General features: G+C 39.1%; 1 protein-coding gene across 3 annotated transcripts in view; it reads right to left on the bottom strand.

Annotated features, from left to right (window-relative positions):
- ab (BTB/POZ-zinc finger protein abrupt) overlaps positions 1 to 21,841 on the bottom strand; it is a 51,085-nt gene extending 29,244 nt beyond the window's left edge. For 2 of the 3 annotated variants that reach the window (XM_070211453.1, XM_070211455.1), the window contains exons 1-3: positions 21,766 to 21,841; positions 20,591 to 20,831; positions 7,269 to 7,485 (exon numbers count right to left, since the gene is read on the bottom strand). The gene's annotated coding sequence lies outside the window, so the exon portion shown is untranslated. Of the gene's footprint in view, positions 1 to 7,268; positions 7,486 to 20,590; positions 20,832 to 21,743 lie in introns of all 3 variants that reach the window. The other variant, XM_070211454.1, reaches the window with a different exon arrangement.
- Between the last annotated feature and the right edge of the window lie 5,358 nt (positions 21,842 to 27,199).

Here is a 27,199-nt window from a genome sequence, read left to right as displayed (position 1 = left end):
TAAAAGTAATTTCTAAAATAACTGGAAATATAATACTGTTGAAAAAGAAAAAAATTTCAAAGTACCAAAATTGTTTTCATCTTCCATTTATGCATTTTACCTCTGATTTAATTGTTTGTATTTTCCTGCAGACCTTTAACCCAAAATTCTCTCACGCTCACATATCAAAAACAGATGTATAAATTAGCATACACACACCAGCACAAACGTTATAGTTGAATTTAGTTGTTGGACACCATTTTGTTTAGAATTCGCCTGGCTTTTTCTAAATTTGCATGCGTTTCTATCTCCATTTTCCTTATTATTCATCTGACCATCGCATTTCTGTTGTGTTTTTCTGCTGGCAGCAGCGCGATTTGTTCGATTTTCAATTATTTAAATGGTTTTATTTTCGTACGCCTCACATACACTCATTTGCATTTCTGGATCCCGGACCCAATCCTCCACCGCTCCCCACAAAATCATCGCCCCCGAGTTGGACACGCATCAAAGTGGCACTCAATGGCAGGAAAAAACTAAAAACGATAAGAGAGCCGAGATGGAACTCGCAGCGACTTTTCCTAATTGCCTCGGAGACTTTAAATTGAGACATGAAATTGAATAATTCAAAATAATTAGCAGGCCAGAAGACAGCCCTCAGTCGCAGTCTCATTCGCATTCTCATTCTCAGTGGCAGTCTGGTCGCGTAATTGCATTAATGATTTTGACAAATGACCGTCGCAAAAGTCGCCTTTGACTTTGACGTCGACTTGATGCAGATGAGAGGCTGAAACTATATCGGGGAAAAGACTGGGTGACTGGGAGCCCCGTCGGAATTCATTCCATTAAACGCGAAAATCAATCAAGGTGAGTGCGGGAGATTCAGGGCCAGGTGTCCTACACTTTTATGAAATTTTAAAAATTTAAATTTTAAAGTAAACTTTTAAATACTTAACTTGTTAATAAAATAAAAATGATTAATACTTTTAAAGGATTGGAATCTTTTCAACCCTTTAAAAATATTCTAATGAGAAAACCTTTTTTTATTTCTAAAACTAGTTTTATCTAGCTTTTATTTCTCAGTGCACGGCTTAGACAAATCTGCGATCTATTTCATGGATAGACATTGAGGGGCATTCGAAGCCAGCTGCTAATTAAACTAATTGAGTAATTTCAGAAATTCAGAAATTAAATGAGCAAATAAAAATGCCCAAAGACAGAGACATCAAATAATAAAAAAAAACCAAAGCCAAATTTTGAAGCGCAATAATCGCGAGCGCAATCGAAACTTAAACCTGAAATGGCCTCTAAAATGGATTGTTTTGGGTTGATGAGGGGCGAGATCTCCCGTCCATCCGTCGGATGCGTGAGACCATTACTCACGGATCGCTCTTGGGAGATATAGGAGCGGACTGCAATGCGTTTTTATTGGCACCCACTAGTCAACTAGTCCACTATCCCACGCAATATCCACTGCCCAGCCAACAACCTGTCCTAATTAATTTCCAACCTTACCGAAATGACCATCTTAATGGGGCGACTCCACTCCACTAGCCGATAGCCATCTCAATGGGCCGCAATTAGCCCGGGGCTGTTATTGTTGCTGCTAGTTACTATTTCTTATTTGCTATTTGCTAGTTTCGCATGGCCAAGAAATGTGTGGCCAAAATTTATGCAAATGCCAGTTCGCAGATGCCGTCACTCCACTCCACACAGAGTTTTCAACTTTCTTTTGAGCCACAGAAAACACACATATAAAGATGGCTAAATAGATACATGGCTGGATATAAGTATATACACAAAATGTCAATGAACTGTCGTCTACAATAAAAATGGTTAATATTAAAAAAGAACTTAAAAACCGAAGCGATTTAAGAAAAAGAAATTGAAGATGCAGAGACAGAAATTGATCTGTTCGGCCAAAGATTGGAGGAAAGAGCGTAGAAGTGAAGAAGTGAAGCGGCAAACTAAATGTGGTATTTGAAATTTACATAAACTGGCCATAAATTAAATTAGCTAGCCAAGGCAGATACAAGATGCAGGCCAACAAGCGACCCAGCATCATCATTATTCGAATACAATTAACACAAAGAGAAAGCAACTACGACAGCAGCCGTAAGAATGAATACGACTACGACTACGAAATACTGGCATTAATTTTCCCTCTGGTATGCCCGACGACTTTCGGTATTCGGTATTTGGTATTGAAAAGCCATAAAAAGCCGAAAAAGAAACAAGTTGAATCCCAAGTAGAAGAAGTAGGAGAGATCACAGCCAGCGGATCGTTCGTCTCCAGATACAGATACAGATACAAATGTATCTTGGGCCGCAAGTGTGCGTCGTATCTACATCTTATAACATTTAATTCATTGTTCACTATTTGGCTTTTATCTGTATTATGTATTCCATTTTGTAGTTTTCGTTTTCTGACGTTGTTTTTTCGTCTGTTTGTTTGTTTTTTTCGCTCTTGGCCGATTCGATCTCTCGTTGTAAAGTGCTTCGGCTGGCTGGCTGGCCATAATGGAAAACGCGTATTGGCCAAGTTGTGCGTGGCGCGTTTGTTGTCATTAAATTTGCGTTTATTTCATTGGTTAACTTGTCTCCTTTTCCTCTCCTCCGTTTTCTATTTTATCTATCTGCCTCTCTCTCCCTCTTTCGAACTGTATGCTATGTGCTCGTTTTATTGTTTCGTTTCTTGTTCGTTTTCAATGCTTTATTTAATGATCGTGTTTACATACTTAGACCATCTCTCTCGCCCACGGTATTCCATCTAAATTGTTTTTAGAGCCGATTCAGATTCAGATATGTGGGCAATTCAATTAAAGCCCCTGGGCGTTATCAAATTATTATGAAAATCTATAAGAAATTAACTAGTTTGACACAATTTCTGGAAGAATCCTATTATTTTAATTCATGTTTTAAAATAAAACGAGGACGGAAGCTAACTTTGGCAAGCCGAAGTTTTAATACCCTTGCAGATTTTACGAATTAAAACTTGACTAGACTAGCAACATGAATTAATAAACAACAAAATATTTTATAATTGAAAAAATAAAATTTTAAAATTTTTCACCCTATTGTTCCTATGGGAGCTATAGGATATTGACGCCCGATCGGCACGCGCGTTTACCCTAATGAAGGTACGCACAAAAAATACGATTTGGAAAGTTTCATGGGAATAGCTAATATTTTGCGCGAAATATCCTGAAAAACGTCAAATTTTGACCGATTTCACCCTATTGTTCCTATGGGAGCTATAAGATATAGACGTCCGATCGGCACGCGCTTTTACCCTGATCAAGGTACGCACAAAAAAATACGATTTGGAAAGATTCATGCCAATAGCTCTTACACTGAGCGAAATATCTTCATTTTTGTGAAAGCTATATCCGATTGTTCCTATGGGAGCTATAGGATATAGACGTCCGATCGGGTCGGCTTTCAAACTTGATCTGCGTACACATGTTTTAGGATGACTGTGAAAGTTTCAAGGCGCTAGCTTTTAAACTGAGCTCGCAAACGGTATTGAAACAGACATACAGACGGACAGACGGACATGGCTATATCGACTCCCCTATTGATCCTGATCAAGAATATATATACTTTATGGGGTCGGAAACGTCTCCTTCACTGCGTTACAAACTTCTGACCAAAATTATAATACCCTCTGCAAGGGTATAAAAATATTTGTGTATCGGTTCTACCTAAAAAACTTAATTTTAATATATTACCATCACGAAAACTTAATTATGAAAGTAAGTCTTGAGTGCTTGTACTAAAATGTTGGTTAAAGAGACCCTCATTCTTGGTTTTCACTTATCGAAAGGCAATCTATTGCCGTTTCCCAACCGAAAGTGTCAATCCGATTTTCAGCTCCAGCCGGGATTATCCGGCCAAGCGGCTTTGATTGGGTTCGGGGGTCAACTGATGGATCGATATGTGACTGGCGTTGACGGCGGTGGTCAGGTTAATTATAACATTAGCCTTAGCCAACTGACAACTGGTCAGCGGTCCTGAACTCAAGCTATAGGTATAGGTATCGTATCGCATCGTATCGAAGTAATCGAAGCACACACTGCTGATTTGTGAAGCGGAAGGTGTTTGCCATCGACATCGGCATCGGCATCCAAATATATATTTCCCACACTGCCGAGGTGTTCACACCCCGTCCCCTTCGCCCCCTCGATGAGTCGCAGCTCCCCCGCACGGGATTTTGGGATCGGGTTCGGTACTCGTAAATTTCCATATGACATTATTAGGTGGTTCGCTGGTTCCTCGGTGGCTCGGTGCCTGCGATGCTATTATGTCATAATTTTAGGAAAAAGTGAAGCGCTCAACCAAAATAAATTAAAAATTGCTTTCATGCTTGAATCGTTTCGGGGGCGGGAAACTGAGTGAGTATGAGTACTCGGCTGCCTGCGAATCCGGCGAACTTCATTACCGGTTGTTTGAGAATCCAAATATAAAGCACGTTGTGACATTGCCACGGATCGATCCCCTGTACACCTCTGCTTCCAAGTGTTTATGGTCGATTGGAACTTTATAATGGATAATATGCTGTGCTGCTGCCCCCCTTTTCTTTTTTTTTCGTTTCGTAGATTCAAATTTGAAACGGCGGGTGAATGAAGTGCGCAATATTCAATTAAAGTCATTATTATTAGTAATTTCCCTTCGGCAGCAATTGCCGTTGATTGTTCGTTAGATCGATCTGGAGATCGAACGATCCATCGACCGATCGATCGATGGTAATCCCACCCCCACCCGCACTAATTGATATTCGAGTGCGATAGACTCTCGGCCCAAGGGGCCAGCTGCATTTTGTTTGAGAGCCGAGGACGGACACCATACCGGAAAAATTCATCAATTTCCAATTTGTATGTATTAAGGCGAGCACCCCCAATCCCCATCCCCACCCACTACCCCTTTTTTTCTGGGCTAAGCATAATGAGGCATTATGCAAAAATGCCCGAGTATATTTTTTCGCTAATGAAGAGCTGTAGTTTCTCTGTTCGCTTGCTTACATACGGACGTCTTTATTAAAAGTAATTAAGTCGTTGTAATTGTCATTTGACGAACTGTCTATTAAGTGGAAAAGGTGGTGGGTGGTTGGGTGGTTGTGCAAATGGGATTGTTTTGACATATGCTAGAGAACTACTACTACAAATTCCTTTGAATGGCAATATTTATATATTGCTAAACAAACTGAAATAAATAAAATATAAATACATTTTACAATCATTATAAAATGAAACATCATATTTTGTTCTTACAAATTTCGTTTTAAATTCAATATTAAAATGCCGATACTCCAACAACTGGGAGCTGAAACTACCCCATGGGGTGAATTTCCCCCTTAGAAATACGAAGCCCTCAGTTCTTGCCCCATTCCACTGGCTGGCGTCATTGAAGTAAGTAATAATTGTGTCTAAATTTGTACGCAGACCATTTGAATCTCAATAAAATTTATAGTTATGACGAAAATATCTCCCTCATCCCCTCCACGCGGCGATTCTCTGCTCTGCAGGCGAGCTTTAAAAGCATTTTGGGTTTTGGGTAGCCAACGCGACCGTACAGAAATTGAACTCAAGTGCAGACAATTGAAGCTTCTCACAGAAATTTTTGGACTGCGGGTTTTGCTTTGAAATTGTGGAATGAGGGGCGAGTGTAGAGGGGGTTGGGGGATGGCACCCCTTTTGATGCCGACCATGTGCATGTGTGTGTGTGAGCAGCTCAGATATATTTTTGATTTTGATTTCAATTCTCTATTTATACGTCTGTCGTTTGTTTTTCTGTTTTTGCAAGCGGTTATTAACCAATGCAAAAGTCAGCCGACGTTCGAGTACTCGCGCCATTTGGTTAATTGATTCCATCGTTTGCCATTCCCCCAAACCAACCACCCACCCCTCAAAAGTCTTGCCTATCTATATGGTTTTTTTTTGGCGTTTGCTTTGACCAATTCGAATATGTATTTTTATACCCGTTACTCGTAGAGTAAAAGGGTATACTAGATTCGTGCAAAAGTATGTAACAGCTAGAAGGAAGCGTTTCCGACCCCATAAAGTATATATATTCTTGATCAGGGTCACTAGCCGAGTCGATCTAGCCATGTCCGTCTGTCCGTCTGTCCGTCTGTCCGTCTGTCCGTCTGTCTGTCCGTCTGTCTGTCTGTATGAACGCTGAGATCTCGGAAACTACAAAAGCTAGAAGGTTGAGATTTCCCACACATATTCTTTGGCTTCCTACGCAGCGCAAGTTTATTTTAGCCGAGCGCCACGCCCCCTCTAACGCCCACAATCGCCCATTAACGATTTTAAAATGGGTCCTGCGCCCACATCCTTAAAGATTTCCGATAAGTATAAATGCAATTTTGTTGTGTATATTTATACCTATCGAAATGTAGAAGACATTTTTCAAATCGGACCATTCATTAAAAAGTTATACGCAATCAAAATATCTACATATATCTATCTCCCTCGCACTCCCTTTAGCTGAGTTACGATTATTAGTCGGGACACCAACCCGCGTTCGCACTTCCTTTAGCTGAGTGACGGGTATTAGATAGTCGGGACACCAACCCGACTATAGCGTTCTCTCTTGTTTATTGTTGCCATAGAGCGACAGACACAAGTAAATCTGTATCGCAAACTGGACAAGCCGAAGGGGGAGGAGGTACACAGAAAGAAATGAATTTAAACTTAAATTTAATTTAAGTTGCAACTGATTTGGGAAGTGTTTAGTTGTGTTTATAAATACCTATCGAAGTATAGAAGAAATAGCTTAAGTCGCATCATTCATTAAAAAGTTATGAGTAAATAATGGAATTCAAGCAGTCGCTTTGCATGCACATCTCCATCTCACTCGCACTTCCCTTAGCAGAGTAAAGGGTATCTGATAGTCGAGGTACACGACTATAGCGTTATCTCTTGTTTTTAATTTTCCTTTCAAATTGAAATATAACTATATTTCTTACAGTGCACTTCCCGGGGGAGGTGAGTAAGTTTATAGGAAATAGAGGTACCAAGGGGTGGGGTCTTGAAGCTTAGAGGAGACTGAGACCGGCACAATTACGCCAAATTAAAAGTAATATTGCGTCGCTCTTTGATTCTATTAAGACTGTTAACCGGGGGGGCTTCGTCAGAAGTGCGGGGAGTTGGGGAACAGAGGGCCGCATCGAGGGATGCCAACTCGTTCACATTTAACAACATTAAGAAGCTTTTCAATTGCGCGGCATTCAATTAGCGAATTGATTTGGCCAGTCCCCACTTAATGGAAATTTGAGTGGTACTCACATGTTGCTGCTGGTTAATGTTGCTGCTGCCTCAGTGCCAGAAGATTCCGATGATGTGGCTAAGCTTTTGATTACAGATGATGTTGCTGCTGTTTTAGAGGGTACAAATGCAGCTGTAGATCCGCTACAGTTTCTATTATTTTTTTTGGAATTTATGCGGCTGCTGCAGTTGCTTCTTCTCCCTTCAGCTGCACAACCTTGACTCTCCAGGCCAGTGGCTGCAACAAAAGAACAAAAAGATAGAAAAACAGTTGACCATTAGAAGATATTTTGAATTCACCCTCGATTCGTTGGGCCTGCGATTAAAGTGTCAATTGCAATCAGAATTTATTGCCACCTTTCGATGCGTGGCTCAATTCGTTGCATTGGGATCAAAGCCGATATAGAGATCGGCCGACTAAGACTCGACTTGGGTTACCTGTTTACCTGTTCGTTCAACGGTCTAATTGCACCCACTTAGCACTCACACATACACACACATGAGCCCATGAGCATTACAACAATTGCTGTTGATTTTGGCCCTTTTGATCCCAAATATATATAAATTTCCAGCTTGACAAGGCGGTCTGCCCTTTGTCCCTGTATCAAAATCAGAATAAATCTTGGTTTAAGAAGATCCTTTACTCAGGGGACCAAAACATCGGGTGATTAAGGGATAGTACCAAATATTTCCCCACTTTTGACCCCGAACAACCCCCACCAAAAAACAAAAAAAAAAGAGTAACAATAACCAAACTAATTACTGATACGCGTGGAAATTTTCAGCAATAACAACATCCAGAAAAAAAGGGTTCGGTGGTGGAAAATTATGCGCTGCAATTTTTATTGCCTCATTGTTCGCGGCATGTTGCTGCTGCTGTTGTTGCTGTGGGTGCTCTGCATTGTTCCGGCTTTGTTTTTTGGACATTTTTGGGTTAATGTTAATTACCCGAACTGCTTTCGCACAGAAGAAACCCAAAGCAATTAAAATTTTTATGACGCACTGAGTTATTACTTCAAATCCACAAACTTGAGTAATGGCCACGCCCCTCCCGCGGCAAAGGACGTGAGAAACTCTTCCAGAAAAACGCAAAAGAAAAGGAAAACGAACGCCCACGAAACGGAGAAGTAGAGGGAAAAAAAACCGAAGCAGCGAAAAGAGGCCCACAGCATTTGGGTCTAAGAACAAGGAAAGATATTAAGAAGATTTATTGTTTTATGATTTCCAGAGGGGTCACGACCAGCCGCCGAAAAAGTGCAACTGTTTCGGTCAAGATTTTCTACCTGGGCGGCAGGAGGTCAAAGGTTAATCTTTTGTGTTCAGTAGTACCGAAAAAAAAACCACCGATTCCACTTGCACTTTCACTGCCTCAAAACAGCAAAGTGAAATGCTGTAATTAAACTCTAACTATCAAAATGCAATAAATTATAAACAAAAAATCCCCCACTTCTCGTTCCTCATGGCATCTCAACTCATCTGCGACTTTTGTATGTCTCTCGACATTTCTTTCGTCGATAATTTACATAAAACGATTTTCGGTTAGATTTTAAAGCCATTCAAGCGGCTGCAAGTGAAAAGATTTCCGAAATCAGATATGTGAAAGTTTATTAATTAGCCAGCAAATGCCAGATCTGTGAGAGACCGAAACGGCGACGCAGTTTCGAGATGAGATGGGTGAAGAAATTGAAACTCAGTCTTAAGATGGGCTAAGTTTATAAAGTCGCTGATATAGAAGTAAATGTTTTATTTTAAAAGTACATAAAATAACGGTAATCTTAATTCTTAAACTTAATTTAAGGCTTTATCGCTTGCAGATAATTTCCGATATGATTCACCGCTTAATTATGCAAATGTGGCAGGCAATTCCTGCTTTACCCGATCATTAATTGAGGCCTGACGTCATCGAGCCTTAATACAACCCAGCAGCAATGCTTGTAATTACTTCTTCCACTACAACTAACAAGCCACAAGTCGAAGTTGTTTTCCCTCCGAGTGGGCGGAAATATTAGAGGTAGGTGGGTGGGGGGTAACAAAGGATTGCATGATTAGGACGCATATCAATTACTGGCTACAAGACTTCGCTCTCTCTCTTTCTTTCTCACTCCCTTAATCCAAGTTACAAGCCAAATGCGATTAACATAAAAGGTCAGCAAAAGCTACGGGAGAACCCGAAGGACCAAAGAGCCAAACACCCAAACAGCCACACCACAACAACAATGGAAAGTGGTTAAAAAAGTAGTAATAGGCGTAATAAGAATAATTGGTGATACGGGGGCTTAGTGGGTGGGGAGTAGTCCTGGTGCGTGTTTTCTGGGGTTAGTCCTGTAGTTGTTATTGTTGTTGCTGAAACGCGTTGACTTGTGACCATTTCATAAATACCGTTATAAACAAATTACGACAATAATAACACAGCAACATCAACAATAACAACAACAACTAAAAGGAGCAGGACAACAACATAGCTGGAAATATGAAATTTATTTTTTATTGCTCACATTTACACATGTCTAAGCAACGCCCTTCGAAAGAGTCTCCCCCTTTGACTATCACCCACATAGAGAGCCCAAAAACAAAAAAAAAATATATGAATTTCTAATGAAATTAACCTCCTGCTATGCTTCCTTTTTCTGGTTGCGGGGTTAGAGTGTTTATTTGCTGACGGGCCCACAACTATCCAACCATCCCAAAACAGCCTGACCGAAGGACAGCTGGAAACCGGGGAACCTCGGATCCCCCTCCAAAATTAATGCACAGGGAATTGGGATTACGTAGCTATAGGTTCTTATAACTAGTTTAAAGGATCCCTTCCGAAATAATGTCAGAATATTTAATGTTTTACAACCTAAAAGAATTAAAGAGAAAATTCTGGTTTATAGAGTTTACATTTCTCTCAGTGTATCCTTTCATTGCGACTGCCATTGACCCCTTCACTGCTTGCCGCCTTTCTTTCCGTTCGCACATTGTAATTTTTGGTAATAAAAACGTTTTTTACTTCATAATTTTTCGAAAACGCGACTGCATTATAGAGGGGATATTAACCTACCTAGGATAATTGCAGGAGTAAGAAAATTACTAAAAAGGTGGAAAGAGAGTACGTCGAGTCAGATCCAAAAATAAATTGGCTTGAAATATCGGAATACTTGGAACCGTTTATTTATGCGCATTGTGAATCACCTTCGACAAGAAGAAGAATCGGCAGCTGGCCAAAAAATAAAGAAGAATCTCCGCCAGAGAAAGAAGTCGGAGCCAGCGACTGTCCAGTTAAGCTTAAGTGGGTATTAATTTCTCCCCAGTGACGGGACGTCCTTGCCCCCGCACTCCCCACTCCTTACAACCAAAACAAGCGATTGCATTACCACAAAACTTTGAGCCCAAGAAAGGGGGGGTGGGGATTGAGATGGGGCAGGGAGGTAAGCAGTTAGTCACAAATACAATCGCGTAATTAATTAAGCGCGTCAGCTGGACACTGACCGCCGTTAGGGGATGGGGGTGGGGCAGAAGGAGGAGGAGCCTCCCTCAATAATGAAAGGATAAATACAGTGGAACCAATGAAAAATTATTTAAGGAGACTTGATTTGATTCTTACGAAATATATTGTTTTTTTTATGAAAAACTATTTTAAAATATATTTTTTGTAAATATGTAAAATATGTACATCTAGGTTAATTTTATAATCAAATAAAAACACCTCTTAACGAGGTAAAAAACTAGTGACGACCGCACCTTCAACATACAAAAGTTCTGATATCAACATTTGTGACGAAAAATTATTACACTCGTCATTAAATAGACTTTCTAATATTTTCTCATTCGGCCCGCCCTAGCAAACTATTCCAGCCTTTTTCCCTTTACAGGCATTTTCTATTGCAGCGTGACGAATGAGAAAAGATTAGAAAGTCTATTTAATGACGAGTGTAATAATTTTTCGTCACAAATGTTGATATCAGAACTTTTGTATGTTGAAGGTGCGGTCGTCACTAGTTTTTTACCTCGTTAAGAGGTGTTTTTATTTGATATCAGAAGTTTTTGTTTGTTTACATTTGCTCTCATAGGAGCTAATATATACATTTAAATTTAAATTGGTCAATCATAATTTTTAAACTATTGTATTTTAACAAATTAAGTTAAAAAGGCGTTGAAGTATTTCAAAATACCTTTTAAACGAGGTATAGCACATGTCTGTACCTTTAGTAGTGTAGAACTTACAAACTAACGAAATTTAGCTATTTTGAGCTTTTTTCCCGCTAAAGTAGCGGCTTTTTCCAAAAGTCGTAGAACAAAAGATTTTTTTATGGAACTCTTAAGTGCAAATTTACTGATTCCATGACCCAAAAATACAGTTCGTATACCCTCACACAAAATTCAATACTCAGGGAGCGTTATTTGTTCGACCTGGCAAAAGTGGCTATTTTCGTATAAAAATATCTTTTAAACGTGACTTTTTACAGTAATGTGTTATATACCAAAATTTAAGGAATCTCAAGGGCTATACCGTTTAAAGTTTTAAAGAAAATCGTTAGAGCCGTTTTTGAGAAAAATAAAAAAAAGCTAAAAAAAAAATTTTCAAAGATTGTCTTTTGTTCATATTTTTTTAACTATTACATTTACACAAATTTCATATAGAAGGCGTTTATAGCATTTAAAAATACCTTTCAAACGAGATGCAGCACAAGTCTGTAGCTTTAGTAGTATAGAAGTTACGGCTTTCCGATATGTAGCTATTTATAGCTGTTTTCCCGCTAAACTAGCGAGTTTTTCCAAAAGTCGTGGAACAAAAGTTTTTTATATCGATGTGATGAACGTCATATAAAATTTTCAAAACTTAAAAAACATGTTTTGGACAAACTGACAAACTGACAAACTGACAAACATAATTAAATTTTCATTTTGGGAAGACGAAGAAAATCTTATTTTGGCTATAACTTTTGAACGGAGCGTCGGATTTTGACAAATGACCCCTCATTCGACGGGTATTTTCAAAAGGAATACAATTAAAATATTTCGAGGGGGCATTTATCCCCACCGGCCCCAACAGCTCCAAATTTCGAAATTTTCACTTTTTCACTTTCACCGCTCTCTCTCCCAAGCCAATTGATTTTCTTAGAGTCTTGGTATGCAATCCTGTTAGTTTTCGCAATACCTTTCGGTAGGTGTATCATTCATTATGATCGGACCATCACAGTAGATTTTCATTTCTTCGTGTATATATAGTAGTCGCCTTCGCACACTCTCCTGGTGCGCTTCGTCACTACATGGACTGCCGTCCATAGTGAAGTCGCCTTCGCACACTCTCCTGGTGCGCTTCGTCACTACATGGACTGCCGTCCATAGTGATCCATTGTTTGAGTTCTGTTTTTATTACAAACTTTAAAATATTTGATATAAAATATTACAGAATTTACTAAAAATAAAATGGGCAACTAGATTCAATAAAATAAAATAAAATAAATATATTTTGTGTTTGTTACTATGAATTTTGATATGGCCCACTGTCCAGAGTTGGGGACCCATGCTGGGCAGCGGTGCTTAACCCGAGACACACGCATTGGTGACCGGATGGATTGGATATGGAATCGCAGTGGGAAGGTGGTCGGCGGTCGGCAAACACACCTCAAATCGCGTTTTGTCCTTTATCAGGTAATTCACTTTTTAACTTGCTCTTCGCCTTTTATTCTGTAATTCCACTCGAGGCCTCATTCCTCTTCGCCAGCTTATTTTTTCGTTGTGTTTTTCCTTTTTGTAATTGTTTGCCATTAATTACAGCAGCAACAACAACAACAACAGCGGCAATAACGAGGAGCAACAAAGTCACAGTCGCGCAAATATTTCCGCCTTAACCTCTTCCCCTCACCACGAATCGCTTGGCTGGTTGTTAATTTTATTTATAGGTCCGCATGACACACCTTCCTTTCAATTCGATTTACGAACCGTGCATTAACGGTTAATGGCAGGGTCAGGCTTTTGGCGACTGTCCCTTTCTCACCTCTGACTGTCTCTCTCCCTTCCGCAGGCTTAAAACAATTGGCATTTGGCCATTTAATTGCAAACGTCGATGGCATTAGAACTTGCCCAAATATGATTTCCGTTTCCGGTTATCGCCCCCACTTCCTCTTAATCATAGAAAACATCGAGCAGGTTCGATGCAACACGAAGTGTTTCCGAAGTTTCCGAACGCCAATAGAGCGAGATGGCGCGCGAAGAAAGAGCGAGAGAGAGAACACTCGCACTCATATTCATATTCATTCATTCGCTCGCCAGCCGGCAAAACGGCAAGAAAAACAATAACAAACCTCAGCTGAGAAAATTGGGGGGGTTTCGCTTGGTTTCCGAAAACCCTAAGAGAAACGCAAAAGAGCGGAATTCCCAGACTGCAGTCTCAAGTTGCACACATGGGCAAAGCCGAAGAGCCAAAACCAAAGAATACCCATAGAAGGCCAGTCCGAGTGGCGACTTCTTTGTGAAAAGAAAGGATGGGGCGTCTTTTATTTATTGCAGCTTCGATTCTGCCACCGAGATTCGGGTTGCGGGGGTGGTGCAGTGGTTATGCCATCATCTTATGCGACTTTCTGCAGAATGGGCCGTCTTAGGTACAGTGGTCACTTGTAAGTGGCAAGAACTTGGAATTCCCTTGCCTCTTTCTTCAGAAATTAAGTATTACACTACTTTTGTATTATATTCACTAAGAGTTATTCTCAGAAAATTGATATGGTATTGTATTGAAAAGTTATTAAATTAAATTGGAAGAACTATAAAAAAAGAAGAATTAAAATGTAAAATTCTGGATAATTTCAAGATTTTAGTGCATTTTCTTAACTCGCAAATCCCATTTCCTAACGACCACTGTATCTTTGGGTGTGTGCCATCTTAAGCAGTATTTTCGTTGTTTGCTTTTAACCAAGTTGGCGCTTGGCTCGCGGCCAAATCGAGAAATCAAATCAATAATTTGGCTGTGGCAATAATGTCGGAGAATCGGGCGTATGGGTCTGCCTCTGGCTCTGCCAAAGAACTGCATTCGCCGCCCATTGCACAGGGCTATTACGCTTCCCGCCCTCTTGGCTCTCTTATGCCAATTTCCACCGAAAACAGACGACATCGTCATCATCTCGTCATCGTCATCATCGCCATGGGGTTTCCCCGATTTGTCCTGTCTACGAAAACGCTTTCACACAAGAACAACAATCGCGAACAGCGAAATCAAAAGAAAATCCGCAAGCATAAAAATCAAATAACGCTGGGGGCCACCAAAGCGACCATGAAAAGGGAAAAGTGGATGTGGCGTTGGCGTTGGGGAAAATGGAGAAAACGGCGTTGGGAAAAACGAGCGGGAGGAAATGCGGGAAAGGCGCTGGGGGAAAACGCACACGCTGAAATGGGCGAGTCAGCGATGACACGTGCTTTTTTGCAGCTGTTTTTCGTGGAAAACTCGCAACTGTGCGAAAAAAAGGACAAAAACAAAAATCGCAAAATCAACGCACACACACATACATACAGTCCATTAAAAAAATGCGAAGAATGAGGAAGAAGGAACAGAATCGCGAATTTTCGCAGCCGACGACAGCCGAAGGCGATTCGAGGCCTTCAACTGCAGCAGCGGAAAAAGGATTAGGGGGGGTCAGGGGTCAGGGGGCCGGAAAAGTGAGCAGTGCATAAATGGGAGCAAAGAGAACAGCAAAGAGTGCCAAATATCAAACGGCAAGAGTGGCATCCTTTGAAGGTATTTGTTTGCCCGCAAATGTGTGAGTGTAAAGGACAAGCAACCTGCAGGTGTCCACCGATTTGTTGTCTTTGTGGCCACAGTAAACACTCGGACTTCGGGAATTAAAACCCATTTTAAAATTATCATAATTCCCCAAAATATAAATTTTTTTTTGTGAAATTGCTTAAGTTTCGATTAGATAAATTTACTAAACAAATATTAATTCTTTAAGCTTACTGTCAAACAGCTGGAATATTAGATCCTTAAAAAAACACATCCTTAAATAATAAATATTACAATTTTGTTTAAAGTTTTAGCTAACTAATATAATAATGTGAAATAAAAATGCATTTAAAATTGTAACCAAAGTAATTCTAGTTTTTTCAAAACTTTGTTGATAAGAATTTGGCTGGTGTATGTTAATAACAACTAGGACCTATTTTGTTGGAGTATTAAATAACATTGTTTAATATATTTAGTTAAAATACTATAAACTACTTGGAAGAGGCTGTACTAGAATAACTTTTAAGTAACCGACTTAAATCCCAAGAAAGCACCTTCAATTTGTCAGTGACCACCGTACATTTGTATCGCATGGTATCTGTGTGCTTATAAAGGTGTTCGTATGCTGGTGTGTGCGAGGGAGAAGGGTTCGGGATCCAAAGGGGGAGTGGGACAGACAAACAGACATCCAGAGGCCAGACATCGACAACAACAACAACAACAACGTCGCAGTCTTTTTGGCGCGTGACGTCGAATATTCGAATCGGACGGAACGTCGTTCCATGGCAGATGGCAAATTGCATTATTATGCGAGTGTCTGCAATCTGCACAACCAAAACAACAAAAACAACAGCAGAAGCGCACAACAGACACCGAGAGAAAGAAGCACAAAAACAAAGTGCAACAAAATGGGGAAAAACAACAAACAATTTTGGCATCATCGGAATCGGAAAGTTTCGGGTTGCAATCGGTCGGTCGATGGGCGATTAGAAATGTGGGAGTGGCAGGGCGATGGGTCATTCGCAGGGATTACATTCCGTTTTGTTCAAAAATTAATAGAATTTCATAAGCTTTTTCGGTTGCGTCGCCTGTCTCTTTCTCTATCTCGCTCGCTCGCGCTCTCTTTTTCTTTTCCATCTCTTTCACTTGCTGCAGCTCTCTCTATCGCTATCTCTATCGCTCGACCGCTCTATTTGCCAGCTCGCTCTTTCAAATGTTAATTTGAATTTTTATTAGGTTTTAGGCATGCATTGTTGTTGCCGCTGCTTTTCCACTGCTGTTGTCATGCATTTTATTTTCACTTAAAACTGCAATTGTTGGGGGGCCTTTGTTGCTGCTTTTGGGGGCCTCAGTCGCAGTCGACGCCGCTGCCCACGTCGCTGCTGCTGCTGCTGTCATCGTTGAAAGTGCGACTGCGTTAGAAAATTGCATTTGATAATACTAAGCACACGGACAGCACACAGCCATAGTCGCCAACATATAGAAATCGTTTTTTTAGGTCGTGGGCTGGGCAGAAACAAGAGGGCAAAAAATAACTCAAACTGCAATTGTACTTTTCGTTACGGCCCGAGCTTACGTTCTCTTACGCTACGAGTCCTTAAGGCGTTAGGAAATCAAGCAAGAGCTAATAAGTCCTTGATTCAGCTTTTTAAATTATACTATGGTGCCACAGAAATCTCTAGAAATTTGGTGGTGTGTTTCAGAGGTTTAAATATTTGTATATTCTAAAGGTTTAAAAGTTAAGATTTGAAATGTTTTTGACCAATTAAAAAAAACATAACTAGTTAATATCATGGTTCCAAAAAGAGTTTTTACTAAAATTCTTACAGCAATTTCTAAATTGTTTAAAAAATATTTATTTATTTTCAATAAAATATTAATAATGTTAAGTAATTTAAAACCATTTCGCTTTAATAACACTTTGCGGAGAATAAAATCTAAAATCTCTTCTCTCTTTAATTTCATGGGTCAGCCTGCCTTTTTACCGGGAGCTCACTGTAACGCAGCGTCCAAAGGTAAATGTTTACGTTGGCTTACGTTCTCAATCGGTGCCTTTACGAGGTCCCGAAGAAAAACTGCAAATATTATGATGAGAATATTTTTTCAAATCGATGCAGCTATATTCCGCTTAAATCCCTGGCTCCTGCAATAATATTTTCGAAGGATTTTTTGTTTGATTATTTACATGGCAGGTAGCATTGAAAAAGTGCCACATCATTTTCATTTTCGCTGAACTTTCCGTGCACTTTGTGAGCGATTTACTGATTTTGTGAGTCTCCGATTTTGTGCCAACTCATGTGGCAATCGCGACTTTGGGCCAAGGCGCCGTCGGCGAGTGAGAAAGGCAACAATTGAATCGAATGGCCAGGTCCTTAGAGTCCTTTCTCCCGTTTCTTTGTTTCTTGGCTCGCTTTTCGAGCGGAACTTCAATTACACATTTGCTCACATGCGAAAAAGTGAAAAGTCACTGGCCTGTCATGAGCCAGAAATCCAAATCTCATCTACCGACGGCATTTCTTCGGCCCCTCGGCCTCTCACTCACCCCCATTTCCCGCCCATGGCTGCATATCTGGCCAAAAGGCCACTTTGAAATCTCCCTTTTTTACTCGTGCCCCTTCACATTTGATTGGAATTGTTGTCGTCCCGTTTGCGGGTCCTTGGCTAATGGCGACGGGGCATTTTATACCCTTTTTCGCAGGCAATAAAAACATTTTCTTTTTTGGCCACAAAATAATGAATAATATGAAGAAAAATACTTGCCCGCTGCCGCTCTTTTTTTTGGTTCTGCCCTGTTGTGGAAAACAGAAAACGCATTAAGTGCGCGGTTTCCATTGTTTATAACATTTTTGCCACCCCAGAGAACGAGGCAAAGGGATAATTAAGAATGCTTATTTATCTAGAACGCAGTCACGGCGCCGATTGTCCAGCTCCCTTCCAATTTTTTGACCGCAGGGGGGCAGAAACCCCATGAAAAGGTTCGTAAAAAGCCAAAAAACTTTTATTTTTTATGATAAATTATATGGAGGGTGGGGCGGGCATGGAATGAAAGGATGCGAAGAAGACGGCGCCAAGCAAAGGTCATTCGGAAGCTAAGTAGAAGAAAAAGAGAACGTGGTTGGTGGAATGATTTGACCCATAATGAAATGAAACAGAATTTTTCACAGAGAAGATGACTGCCAAATTTACTTTTTATTTTACACTTTAATACAAAATTTAAGCTAAAAGTATGAGGAAATCTGTGTGACAAAATTTAATAAGATTCCCTTTAAAAGTAAAGAAGATCCCAAGCCGTTAGTTTATAAAAACCAACAGATCTTAAAAAAGGACAAAAAGGGGACATTACGTTTCGCACATTTAAAACTATCGCACTTTGAGCTGTGAGCACTTTTTATGTTTAATCCAAACGTTATCCTTGATCTTAATTGGTATGGATGTTTAAAAGCTCCCAATTTCCTCACAAAATCGGAATTGATTTTTCAGAAAAGAGTGTGACGGTTGTCCCACTTTTCTTTAGATATAGAGGCGATAGGATTTTTAAATTTTTTTTGTTTAAATAAAGTTGGACTGAAAAAAACCGAATGACATTTTTTTGTAGGAGAAATGCATTTTCTGAAATATTTTATTTCAACTTTAATTGAGGCCTTTGAATAATTCACTGATAAAATGAGATCTAATATAAATTTTTTTAAATTTAAAATTTTTTTTTGTAAATTGGTCTGAATACTTAAAAGTTCCTATATTACTCGCATAATCCGATTTTTCAGGATATTGTGCTCCTCGATGTCAATTGAAACGGATATTTAAAAACTCCCATTTAATTCACAAAATCGGATTTTTCAGAATCTCTGAGTGAGACGATTTTTTTCCATTTTCAATGGGTCTAAACATTAGGTAATGATATTTTAGGGCCTTAAACTGCGGTCAAAGGTCACCTGTTCTTGGACACATTACCACTTCTACCGACTCACAAGAGTTCAACCAGCAAATGGGCATTCGGCTTCTGCCAAAGATTTTCTCCGCTAATTAGCCGGGCCGAAAGTTGGCGAGTTGAAAATTACCCAACGAAAAAAATCTAAGAAACGTTGAGCTGGAATCGATGCCGGTGGGCAGCAGCAGCAGCGGCAGCGCACACGCAAATCACTTGTTTTTATGTAATTAACTGCTCGGCCCCACCAACCCGCTCCGAAGTTGTATTCCCCGGAGGTTAACGGAGATTTGGCCTGGGCCTTAGTCCGGGTAATTAACCAAAAACCGATCGCTTCTTACTGCGGCAAATCCGAGTTTTTGGCATAATTTCCAATCCCAGCTCGGCGCTTTGTAAGTCTTTCTTGGTCTCTTGGTTTCTCGGCCGTTCAATGACCGATAAAATTGCCTCAACCATCGCGACCAACTCGACCGACTCCGTCGATGCCTTTTAGCGGGCTATTGATTATTAATATTTTGTATTCTTCCCTCTTGCCGTACCTTTTCTGTGTCTTTTTCTGGTTAGTTGTTCCCAAACATTTTTTACCATTTGCTGTAATTACAGCGACGCGTTAATTGTTCGCCTCCTCTGCACTCGGGTTTCCCCCTTTGTTTCCCAGCATCCCCGGGTTTCCACATCTACTATTTGTGTTTGTTTTCAACGCCGGTAAAAAATAAAAACAACACTTGCCGATGCGAGGAATCTACACTTACGCGGCGGAGACCCCCGACTCCGAAGCCAAATCCAAAAATCCAGCCGAGAGACCCCAGTTCATTAGCTGCTATTACCATTATTGGCCATACCACACACCACTGCCTCGAATAAGTTGGCAATTACTGCACGAAATTCCCCCGAAAACGTTTTCCAAAACTCCAAAGATTCATTTATCAAATCGGAAGAGGACACACTAGTCGGGGCTGTCTTCAAGGGCCGCAGACCAATCATAAAAGCGTTTTAAGCCAAAAATATATATATTTTTTTAAAGTTTCACACTCGTTTTGCTAGTTTAAAGATAGTCAAATGTTAACGCCTTTTGTAAGTCAGTTTTTGTAAGCCATTAACTTCGGTTTACGATCACTGAGAGAGATCGCAAATAAAGATCATGGTCAATAAAAATTTGTTAACCTAATTCAATTTATGTACAACAAAATCAAAGACTGAATCGCATGGCCATTTAAAAGTTAAACAAGTCCTAAACAAGCGAGAAAGTTCTATTTTACTGTAATTTTTATGACTTTTGAACTGGTTACCACTTAAAAGACAAACTATTGACATCTTATTTGGGAACATTGAAATAAAATAACAAAATTCAGCTTTTGATGTCAGGGTGAGGTCAAAATTATTTTTCCCAAGTTAATATCTTACATTCAAATTATCATTTAATTTAGTCAAGTTATTTTACATTTAAATGAAAATTAACATTTTTTTTAAACTAATTAAATTTTTGATAAAAACCCAAATGAATGTTTTTTTTAAGAAACAACTGGATTAAAACAAAAACGCAGTGACACAAAAAAATCCTAAAGTTATTTTAAGGAAAAGATATTCACTTGAAATGTAAGATAACGCTCTTGAAATATTTGAGTATCTGGGCACAATGAAATCCTTTTACGGCATAAAAGAATATCTAACCCAAGAGGTTCAAAACAAGAATTATTTAAAGATTGTCTTAAAACTTACCGTTTGCACAGTTTTTCTCCAAATTTTCCAGGAAATTCACGAGGATGCAGAAAAGCAGTCGCTGATTTTGGTGATGCGATGCAAGAATTGTAAAATTTGAACACTTTTGAAACACTGAGGGTTATTATTCGAAGGATTTCTTTCCCCTTATAAATTTGTTTTATGGGTTTATTGATGGAACTTTAAACACTTTCCTTTTAAGCTGATTTTGAATTTAGTTAGATTTTTCAACACTGCACAACTGCAATACAATAAGAAAACATAGATGGGTGAGAATGGGAGGCAAAACAGAGAGCGATTTCAAGGGTTTTCCGAGAAGCGGAAAACAAACGAAACGAAATAGAAGAAAAACGCCACGAGAAGAAGAAGCCGTCGCGCTGCACTTGCGGTTTCTGTGTTTTTTTCTTATTTCGCAGCGAGTTTCGTGTTCTGGTTTTTTTTCTGATTCTGATTGTGAATCTGGTTCTGTGCGAATTTCGTTTTTATTAATAAAATGCACAACTTCCGTTATTAATTTTGCAACGACAACAATTGCTGCATGTGTGTGTGATTGTCTCTGTTCGTTGGTGTGTGTGTGCTGGTGACAGCCGCTGACAGGCGAAAGCAAAAGCAACAAAGTGACAAGCGTGAGCGTGTGTCGCCTAGGAAAAGCGGAAAAACAAAAACAAAGTTGGGCGGTGGGCGGCCATCGAACGGGACAACCTGTCCGCTTTTTTTCCCGCCCCCCTTTTCTTCTGCAATTTCGCTCCTGTGCACGCGACTCGCTCTGTCTCGCTCTTTTGTTGCGGTTTTTTTTTCGCTGTAGCTGCATTCATTCATAAAAATCAGGTTGTAAAAAAAGAACAGCAGCAGGAAAACGACAGTGATTTTATTTATTTATGCCAATTTGCCGACGCGTTGCCGTTGCAGTTTGTTTTTATAGTTTTGCACTAGAAACTAGAATTTCTTGGATTTCTTTTAAAAACACCCAATAACACAGAGTTTATTTGTTCTTATTCGGGTTCCTTATTTATAGTTTTTCTTGTTTTTATTTATTTGTATTTTTATTAGTTCTTGTTTTCTATTTGTATTTTATAGTTCTTGTTTTTATTTCAAAGTCTTTTCAACTCTTGTCGTGATAGTTTACTAAGCCACAAAACAGTGTGAAAATCACAAATAAGCCAAATTAGCCGCACTTGAACCACGACACTTGCTGCCCGTCTGATTTCTGAAATTGTACTGCGCGTAATAAGAATTCCTGTTTCAGTAAGCGGCAAGTAAAATCCGAATCCGTCGGATACGTCGTATTCGTCGGATTGTCGGGTCGTTCGAAGTTCGATGTTCGACGGCGAACATGTTGCATGCGTCGGCGGTTTTTCGGTCTTTTCTAGCCCCTTCCCAAACTGGCCCACAAGCATTATTATCTAAGCCAGATTGTGTTTACTTTTCTAAGGCGAAGTGGCAAGGTTGAAGCCTGAGACTGCGAGAGTCCGGGAAGAAAGAAAGATAGCCGGCCGACCAATTGAATTGCAGAATTGCCCGCTTTCTTGGGCAAAAGTTTTGGGTAGAAGAGAGCAGTCCGAGTTTTTGATTCATGGGGTGCTAAATGCGAGAAACTGGTCGCCCTCTGGTAAATTATAGTTACCATTAATAAAATCGTATTTAATAGAGAAAAGTTATTTTAAGTGTGACCTGGTTTTTGGGAAGTTTTGAGTTTAAAATAAGCCATTCAATTAATACATCTTACGTAATACAAAACTGTACTTTGAGCAAATTAAATATTTGGGAATTGGATTTGGGGGATAAATACGCCTTACTCGGATCAAACGTACAAGGAAATGTGCCATTATAAAGGTAGGCTACAAAAACTTAAATTGGAAAGCAAATCCGTGATCCGTCACTGATTTTATAACTGTAAGTATAGTGAGAACAAATAAATTAAATGTGAATTTCCAAAGAATTATTTTGAAGGGTTTGGCTGACACTATTTCAGTCATTGGAATGCCCACTAGTTGACATACGGATTTAAATAAATCATTTGCCCTCATTTGAAATTGTAATTGAAGTGACGCAGCCAAGAAAAACGTTCATTTGTTGTGCTGAATTCCTAAAAGCGGATACACATTTTTGTAATTTAACTAGGAAAATGGTTTAGATTAGTAATGTTTAAAATTGTATATAGAAATTTACTTCTGTGGGATGAAAACCACATTTAAATTCGGATGCATGTATTTATACTCTTGTACATGCTGAAATCATAATTTTAAAATTTGAGACAGTTCCTTACAGAATATATATACATAACACCGCTACCGCACCATAATCTGCCCCTTCCTCCGATTTCTCATAGTGGCCGCCCCTGCAGGAAGTCATTAAGCTGCCGAGGCTGGAATAAATAAAGTTTTCCCTCCCACTTTGGAAGACGCCAAAGCTATAAGGTGGCACCCCACGGCAGATGCAACTTTATTAAAGTCGACAAAAACAAAATAAATTTACGTGTAAAAACACTCCAAATGCGAGAACATCGAAATTGTCGCAGCAACGCAACGATCCATAGATGCAGCGATCTGTAGATGCAGCTATAGGCCCCAAAAGGGAGCGCAAGTTGGCGGCATGCGGTAGCTAATGTATCTAATAGATACACGACAGCATGTCAAACGCTTCCACTGGAGCGAGGTATGAAATTGGAAGGGAGGATGGGAGCAGAAAAGTTCCAGTCCCCGATATGGGTCCATTGGATATAGGATCTTGCACTAGAAGAAACCCCTTAATAATTATTAAATATTAATATTTATTATTAAAGATAAGAAAATTATCAAACTTTAAAAACCATTGAAGATTACGAGCAAATTGTAAAACAGTAATAATATGATATAAAAAGGATAATATAAATAGGGATCTATGTCCGTCTATAATGAATATATAAAAGATATATGCTCATCCACAGTTGTTTTGCTATAATAATAGATCAAATTGAGTGAATTATTTGTAAAACTGATTATTAAAATTTGGTAGGCCGAACTCTCTACTTTTTCCAGTGTACCTGGGAGATTCTCTCATTCTTCGCTCCACTTCTCTCCACCTTAGCCTTATCTTTAGCCCCACCACCGCCACATTCTCTCCGTTCCTCGTGCTTCTCTAATTAACATTGGGATTGTAGTACGCTTTTAATTTATATCTTATTGATGCCGGCGACATTTGTATTTATTTTTACCCGCAGGCCCCGCCACACCCCTCTCGACCCATCTCCCTGCCTCTTTCCAAGGGGGAGGTTGGGTGGTGGTGTGTAGGTACTGTCCAAAATTCACTTCCCAAATCTATTCCGCCCCTACTTGTATGTGTACGTGTGGAATGTTATTTTTATCGAGAGTGAACGAAAAAAATTGTGGAAAGCTAAAATTTATATGGAATAGGTGTCGCGTCTTGATATTTTGGGTATAATTATTGTTAATATTTGTTGCTGCCTCCGCCCTTGTCGCCCCCTCTCGCCCTTTTTCGTTTCTCGTATTTGTATTTGTTGAATTTTTCCATTGTTGTTGTTATTTTTTATCTATACTCTAATTAAAATATTCGGTTGTTTTGCGCTTGATATATCTGTGCTTATATGTATGCATGTACATATATTTTAATGCCACGATCTGTCTAAATGATTTTTGTACGCATTTCAATGGACGAAAGAAATTGCTATGAAAAAATAAAACTACTAAGAACAACAACAATTAAATTCGTGGGTGGTTCGAGTTTATTTTTAATGAAAAGAATCAGTATTTTCAGGTTGCTTTTAATGGATTCTGTTTATGACATTTGTGTGATTTTGATATTATTTCATCGGGGCCTTGGATTGGTCCGCTTTTCATTTTCTAGTTGTTTTAATTTAGTTTGAAAGGCTAACTTTTATTGTTGTCTATTTGGCCACCAAACGGGAATAAATAGTAAAAATATTAAATAGGAATATTCAGCAAAAAATAAAGAAACGTCATCTACCTATATGTATACAAAAATAAAAACGATAATCATTTTCATGATGCTGTTATTCAAGAGATCAATTTCTGAAAAACATTGAGATCGATGCATGTAATTTGTAAGTTTTAAGAAAAACAAGGCTGATCAATAATTGAGAAGGACTGTCTAGTTTTACAATTTTTCACTGGATTTTTCTGTTTTCCCTTTAATGGAGTCATCTAAGTTGGGTAATCAGGGATTGGATAAAGACACCGATCTGTTCAGCTCCGCGCTGCACACGAGCCAAATGACAATTCATTTGTCTTGCAGCTCGTGCAGCAATTTCAAGCGGGTTTTCCACTAGTTTTCTGGTGAAGGGGGATGAGCAGTTGCGTTGGCGACCAGCATTCGATGTCAGCGATGAGTTATTGACACTCGCATTGGGCCATGTACTCACATAAGAAGCCCCATCCTACAAAGCTCTCAGTTCCGGTGATCTCCAACTGAGTTATCAATGTGAAAAATAGAAACATGATTATGAAATTATCAAAAGAAATGCGTGTACGTGTACGTGTGGGGAAAAACATCGAACATCAGAGCAAGCGAGTGTGAGGGGGACTAAGAGATATCTTTGGATGGGTGGCGCTTTCGTTTTGCTTGAGATTACCCCACGGCATTAGATTGGATGGAATTAGTAGAGCCAACGGCAGCATAATTAAAATCAACAACTAAAACTTGGAAGGTGGAGTGGTATCCGTATGTGAAGCACTCTGGAAAACTAATCGTCAATCGTTTTTAACAATGGTGTCATATAAGAGATTAATTGTTAAGAATTAAATCTTCAAAAATAACATGCACATTATTTAACAAATATTATCTGCCATTTCTGGAAATATTGTAAAAATTATTTTTTTAGAACTGAAATTATGAAATGTAAATATGTATATAAAAAGACCAATAGAGTTGACTAGTTTATATTTTGTTTTTAATTCGAAGATTTTCTTGCAACAGCTATGAGGCTCACTACATTATGCCTAGACCTCTTATGATTATATTGAGGTGTTAGACAAATAAATAAATGCGGCTTAATAAAAATTTGGGCTAATTATTTTTTTACAAATAAAACTGTAAATCTAATCATCCTTCAAAAAAAGGGAGTAAATTACCAATATCTTAAAGCTACAAATTAATTGGGTCAAAATATAAACAAGTAAATCCCGACTGAGATATTAACTTAAAGATTTAAGGTATAAAATGTATCTTCTGGGCAGTACCATCTGTAATTTAGGAGCTGTCCGTTCATCTAAGCCCCATCCAATCTTACGCTGCCTACACACACGCGACTTTCCTTCTCTCTCTTCGCCCTGTTGCTCTCCTTATCTACCGAACGTGTGTGGACAATAGAAATGATCGAGGTAAATATGACTGTACATATGTACGTTTATTGGTACCGCTCAACTCACCTTGCGGCGCACGAATTAAATGCCGAAAGAGAGGGAGAAAGATCAGGAGAGCGTTTCTTTCGGTTTGGTTTTTTTTCTTTTTGAAGATGATACACGAACCATGAATTTAATTATGATAAAGAAAAAACAATTTTATAGCCAACAAAAGCACGCAAATAAAGGCTTATAAGGGTATTAGTACTGGTCAGTGTGGTGGTATGTATTTTTATGTATTCGTGTTCGTGTGGGTACTGCCTATGTTATTATGTAAAATAAGTTGGAAAGCGTCCGCACAAATGGGTACTTGACTGTGTATAAGTGAGTATTTGACTGTGTGTGCTTTATATGCATGGAATGTAAGTTTGTCGGCCATCGTAGTCTACGAATTAAGTGCCGTTGGCTCCAAAATGGCGTCGATCACACTGCACAAGGTACAGTTGCCTCTGAGCTTAGAGGGCATGCTCATAACTCATAAAACCGACTTGAATTCGTTATACGCAGTCTCTTAAGATTTGGTATTTGAAATTTCATATTACCGCTGCCGGTTATTTCCAGCCAAAACGAGATGTAAATGAAGCTCCTATATAAATTTGCGTTTTGTAAATGGTAAATGGTAGATGTGTATTTGTAATTTTCCATCGGTAGTATTAATAATTTGGAGATATTATAATCTGATAATAAGATATTCTAATAATTTATTTATTTAAAATTTATTTATTTTATTTCATTTATATTTATTTTATTTAAAAATAGAATAATATAAAATTGTAGTCACATTTTTTTTGGTATTTAAGTAGTTAAAATACCGATACGAATCTCTTTGCAGCAGCCGAAGAAAGAAAGAAGCCAAGTCGCAAGATGCGAAGTGAAAATTGGCTTGGGCTAATGCTGGGCTACCGTAACACATTAAAATTATCTAGTAATTCCTCCTCGGCTTCAATTAGTGACCTGGCCAGGCAGTCGGGTCCAACGGTGTTGTACTTCACCCATCAGCGCCAGAGTTGAATGAACCAGGCCAACACCAATATTAATACTAAATCGGAGTTGGCCAGGTCTGTTAATTAGCCAGAAGCGCAGGCAAAACGGAGACCCAAACCCAAAAATGCTAATAATAATGATGCTGAGAGTCAATCAATCATTTTGCATTGCCGAAAACAGTTTCACAGTGCAAAAAACACTTACACACATCTATCCATCCATATCCATCCACTAAGACCCCTGCGACAGGCGATGGCATGTTGTGCTG

Source organism: Drosophila takahashii, chromosome 2L (genome assembly GCF_030179915.1).
Source record: "Drosophila takahashii strain IR98-3 E-12201 chromosome 2L, DtakHiC1v2, whole genome shotgun sequence".
Taxonomy (NCBI): domain Eukaryota; kingdom Metazoa; phylum Arthropoda; class Insecta; order Diptera; family Drosophilidae; genus Drosophila; species Drosophila takahashii.
The sequence above is the reverse complement of the archived record's forward strand: the minus strand, read 5'-3'. Positions and strand labels throughout refer to the sequence as shown.